The following is a 6249-nucleotide window of genomic DNA, read 5'->3' as shown; positions in this document are numbered from 1 at the left end:
TATCATCTTCCACCAGCCTCAAAGGCCGACTGTACATTGTGACAGTGCCTCTTGTTAAGGGAAGTTGAGGGGGGATGTTGTCTCAACAGCATGGATACCCTGTGGATATACAGTAATGTCATAGCTGGTTTACATGCTCAGCACATCTATGACATAATCTAGCCTACATACATGTACATACAGTACTCGTATATGTTTGATACATACATTAATTATGTAACTGAACTATTTCTGAGCTACCACTGTAACACAGTATTCTAACTAACGTGGTGCTGAATTTAGTCTAATAGCACAAGGTCATTGTGTTATAAACATGGTGTAATCATGTAATACCAGAAGCTAAATTTCAGCCGAAAGCAGGTTCACAAAAAAAATATTGTGAGGATTATCATCTCCACAGGATTATCACCTCCACAGAATAGTGAACTGTGTGTGTGTGTGTGTGTGTGTGTGTGTGTGTGTGTGTGTGTGTGTAAAGATCCAGCAGAGAAAAGGATCTGCCGTGTTAACCAGGCCAAACAGATTGACTGACTGACTTGTTCAGCTAATTTACAGTGATTTAATCTTCGCTGTTTCAGTTAACATCTGCCAGACATCTGCCTCTGAGCAGGCCTTTTGATTTGTTACACACACACACACACACAAACACACACACACACACACACACACACACACACACACACACACACACACACACACACACACACACACACTTCCCAGTCCAACCCAAGTACAAAACACACACTGAGCTGCTGGTTCTTTAGGAATAGTGTAGCTCCTTGAAAGGCTCACAGATAAATCCAAAATTACATCTCAAAATATCTGTAATAGTCTGTGAAATACCTAGGCTAATGTCCCTCATCTCCTTCAACCCTGATACAAATCAAGCAAATCTATAAACTGTACAGTATGAATTTGATCATCCTGATCTCACCATTGTTCTCAATGCTTTTACTGTACTGTCAAGAAAGAGCCAATTAGTCTAATTCTCTACCATTCATCCATCAGTCACTTCCCTGTAGGTCTATGGTCCCTTACAACGGTTCCTTATCCCAGGTAACTCCCTCATTCCACCTCACACACCCTGTCTCTCCGTGGTGTCAGCCGTCTCGTCAAAAGAGACATAGACCGTAGATAGAGGACGCCTGGAGATAAAAGACCCCATACCAACGGGAAACCAGCAGGGGCATAGAGTTGTAGACATGCATACGCATACACACACACACACACACACACACACACACACACACACACACACACACACACACACACACACACACACACACACACACACACACACACACACACACACACACACCAACACCACAAGCTCTCTCTCTCACACACACACACACACACATAGGCACACAGGCTCACACATACACACACATATACACACACATACACAGCGCATGCCTGGTCACACACAAGCACACACACAAACACACACTAGGGAGCGTGCGAACGAGCTTTGCTGACTACAGCATGATTTCGTTTCTGTCCATTAAAAAATCTGTTGATAAATATCGTATGTGTTTTATTTGACAGCTATTATATTTTACAAGGTCATTATCTCAACACAGCTTTACACCACACTGCACATCCAGTGGTGTTGAGAGACTGTTGAATAGATATCCAAGCCATTAAAAGGTGTCATCTTTCTTGGAGGGAGAAAAATGACGCAGTTAAAACCTGCATTCCCTTTTGAATTCTTTCACATTTGAAAACCAACTGCCATTGACACCATACAATAGACAGCCACCGTTCACAAACTAACCCAGCCCAGCGAGCTGCAGTACAGCCAAACAGAACAGTCCCCGCCAGCGGTGGTGATGAAATGAAAAATATGGAGATGTTCTGATTTCCATTCCTCCTGCGTTCCCCATGAGGGTTCCATTTTTTACGCCTTGTCCAATCACAGTCTGCTTACAGCAGGTCTATCCACCCCCAACCTCCACCCCCACCCCCACCCCACCTCCCACCTCCACCCTACCCCCCAACTCCACCCCACCGCCTGCCTGCATAGCACTCCCTAGTGTGTTGCAAATGTTCTCAATGTTCATAAATTACTATACCTGCATTCATCAAATAACCCAGCCTCACCTCCCTTCCCCGCCTGCATGCACTGACACAAACATATTACACTGCAGGCTGAAATCAGAGTGGGCATGGGAATGTCATGGAGTATGATTTAAAGTTCCATTATAACTTAGATATATATATATAATTAGATGTATCTTGAGTACTGGTGATACTGTGGTGAGAGGTAATGGTTGTAACCATAGACGGACAGTCATCCAGCAGCTGTCATATGCAGGTTTGTGGCTGGCTTGACTGATCGATTTAATCAAGTTGGTTGGGTAATACAGAATTACAAATGAAGCTGATCCGAATTGGAAACAACATTACATGAAATACTTTTATGACTCAAGCACTGACCTGACATGTTCACTTTTGACCAGGGGTGGAGGTCGAAATCGGAGGACGGGCTCTTTGGAATGCATGGCATGGAATGAGGAAGGGTATCAAACACTTGTGTTTGATAACCTTCCTCATTCCGTTCCATGCATTACAAGTGTTTGATACCATTCCTCATTCCGTTCCATGCATTCCAAAGAGTCCTCTGATTTCTACCTCTCCTTTCCTCTCCTCCCCTCTTCCCTCCTCTCCTCTCCTCTCCTCCCCTCTCCTCTCCTCTCCTCTCTTCTGCCCCAGCCTGTTCAGCCTCAGGGTGTATCAAAGAAACATGTCCTCTATTTTGTTCTCGCCTTCCTCTAATCCAAGAGAGCCATGTCCTCTCTCCTCCTTCGTCCTGCTTCCCTTTTTCCTCTCCCTCCTCCCTCCTCCCTCCTCCCTCCTCCCTCCTTCTCCGCCTCCCCTTCTCTGGACTGGTATCTCCTCATACCAGAGGCAAGACTGGCACAATGTTTTGTATTGAGAACAGGGAAAATCATTGTCTTCTTTAAAGAGAGAGAGAATAGCTCTTTGTATGTTTGCACGCACGGGAAGACTGATTGTCTGACTGCCATTTTGTTGTCCCCCCCCCAGCCGTCTCTCCAGCTCCACTACCTACAGTAACTCACCATATGTGTTTTTCATCAGGGGTCATCACGCTATGTACAGTAATAGTCCTTCTCAAGGGAGAACCTGGAGCATTTTGTACAGTAAGTTTTTAAAAAAACTGGGTCATGATATTGTATGCTTTATTTATACAGGGGAAAACACCTTGAGACCATGATCTCTTTTTCGAGTGTGTCCTGATATAATCTCTCTCTATCGTTGTAGAACGTTGACATTCACATTCAAATGAGAGACTTGTATAGTTTCTCATTATTATTCGCCACAACACTCTCCGAATAGGAAGTTTTGTCGAGAATATCATTTTCATATTATCTGAGTAACGATGATACCGCAAATAATGTCATATGATCGTTACTTCTATCAGGGAAGGCTGGTGGAGGTAGAAATCAGAGGACGGGTTCGTTATAATGCATAGAATGGAATAAGGAATGAGCCTGTCCTTCGATTTTCTACCTCCACCAGCCTCCCCTGACTTCTACGCTATAATTTTCGACACCGCTACAACTGTCTATGCCTCATCTGTAACCGCCATAACGTTCGCAAGAACCAGAGATGAAACCCATAGGATGACACAACAGAAAAGAAAAAGAAAATATCCACACAGTGTGTCACTCCATTTAGTTCTCTCCTCCGTGGAGGACTGGTGCTCGGTGCTTAAGCAGCACACCCTCGGCCCTCACTAGAGAGAATGCTATGAATTATTGAAATGAAGACTAACACCCCATCACGTATTTGTATTAACCCCTCTGTGCCCACACGCAGTCTTAATGTAGAAGAAACCCCATGGTAGTAGGCTAGGGCACAATCTGCTGTATGTAGGCTAGAAACCTAAATGCTAAATATTAAAACCTAAAACCTAGATATTTTTCTAAATGCATCTCTATGTGATCCTGTCAAATTGGTCAACCTGCTGTTTGTGTGGGTGACCTTTTCACACCTCTCCTCACCTCTCCTCTCCTCCCCTCTCCTCTCCTCCCTTCTCTTCACCTCCCCTCCCCTCTCCTCTCCTCCCCTCTCCTCTCCTCCCTTCTCTTCACCTCCCCTTCCCTCTCCTCTCCTCACCTCCCCTCCCCTCTCCTCTCCTCTCCTCTCCTCACCTCCCCTCCCCTCTCCTCTCCTCTCCTGTCCTCTCCTGTCCTGTCCTCTCCTCTCCTCTCCTCTCCTCTCCTCTCCTCTCCTGTCCTCCCCTCTCCTTTCCTCTCCTCTACTCACCTCTCTTTTGATCTCCTCTCCTCTCCTCTCCTCTCCTCTCCTCTCCTCTCCTCTCCTCTCCTCTCCTCTCCTCTCCTCTCCTCTCTTCTGTCCCAGCCTGTCCAGCCTCAGGGTGTGTCAAGGAAACATGTCCTTTCCTTTCTTTCTCTCCTTCCTCCAATCCAAGAGAGCCATGTTCTCTCTCCTCCATCCTCCTTCCCTATTCATCTCCCTCCTCCAACCCAAAATATCAAACACAATAAAACAGCTTGCAGACCGCAGATCAGCAAACAATTAAACTGCATTTCTGAGTCGCCCCCCCCCCCCCCACACACACACACACTCCATCTCTAGCTGACAGTCACCTCTATGGTCTCCTTATGTGGGGGGCAGGTCGGCTGGCTCATTCCCCTGCTCCTAGGGGGTGCCCGGGACAGATTTATTAACACTGTGGCTATTAAAGCAGACATTCTCCCCCCGGAGGGCCTTGGAGATATGACAAGTGACAAGCCAAACACGATACGGAGGGGGGTTAGGGGGGTGCAGGGGGGGGGGGGGGAATGGGGAGATACGGGGGAGAGAGAGGGCTGGGAGATCAGGAGGACACAGCACACAACAGGCTGTTAGGAGACAGCAGCCTGTTTTGAATTAAAAGCATGACCTTCTTGATTTTTTACGAGGAGGGGATGATAAAAAGGGGGGTTGGGATGCAAAGGCATCCGACTCCAGGAACCAGCAGCAGATGGCTGTTTTTTTATATCTGGTAGATTTGATGGCATTCAATCTCGAGCCGTCTCAAGACCCCTCTGAATGATGCATAACACGCACGGATACAATTACGGATGATTGATGAATGCTCTGGTAATAGCCAATCAAACCGTTACGTTCGAATCAATATTCATGTGTTATTTCATTATGCTTTTAGTCATTTGCAACGGAACATGTTTGTGGGACTCAGAACAAAGTTCCATTGACTCACATAGATGTTCCAATTCTGTGAAGTAATTATGAACAGATGATATGGCTTATTTAACGATTCATTAGGGGTTTTCTCCCCCATGCTTTAAAAAGACGTCCCGTTCTCTGAGCACTCGATGGACTGTGGCCTCAGTGCCCAGGCCACTTTAGTGACATCATTAGAGCCTGTTAAATATTTGAGGAGTCATAAAGACAAAGACATTAAAAAGCAATTAGTCAACCCACGGGCCAAGAAACACATTCGGACAGGATCCTCACTCATCACAAATATGAAAAGAACCGTTTCAAAACGTGTCTCCTTCTTTCTCCCTCATTCTCCTTGCGATTATATTCAAATCGGTCAAAACTTTAAAAACATTGGATTCTTGAAAGGGTATGAAGCTATTATACTGTACATGTAATAAACATGTAATGCCACTGTGTCTGTGTCTGTGTGTGCGTGTGTGTGTGTGCCTGCGTGTGTGTGCCTGCGTGTGTGTGCCCGTGTGTGTGTCTGCGTGCATGTGTGCGCGTGTGTATGTGTGTGGTGCGTGTGTGTGTGTGTGTTTGTATTAACAAGTACAAAACGACATTAGAAGTTCAAAGACAGCGAGATGTGTACAATCTACTACATGAAAGACTTTAACCCAATAATCCACATGCATGACTCCAATGAACTCATTACAGATCTGAATTCAGTCAAGACAATTATGCGTTGAGTTGCCTGGCCAGTTTGTTACCTATAATAGGCCCTAATTGATCGTCGACAGCACCTATCTCATGCAGCGTCAGCTCAGTGAACCGACATCTGCATCATTATCACATTACTCCCTGGCTTACCATCAACACGCACACACACACACAGATTAGATCAAAACCAAATCTCTCAGGCGGATCAAATGTGTGTGTCTGTGTGTGTGTGTGCGTGTGTGTGTGTGTGCACTGCAGGGGGCATCCCCTAACCAGCAACCCTGTCTGGCTGCACTGCAGCATCATAAATTACCATGGTAGCGACCGGCA

The sequence above is a fragment of the Argentina silus genome (genome assembly GCF_951799395.1).
Source record: "Argentina silus genome assembly, chromosome: 17".
Lineage (NCBI taxonomy): Eukaryota > Metazoa > Chordata > Actinopteri > Argentiniformes > Argentinidae > Argentina > Argentina silus.
This window is presented reverse-complemented; position numbering follows the sequence as displayed.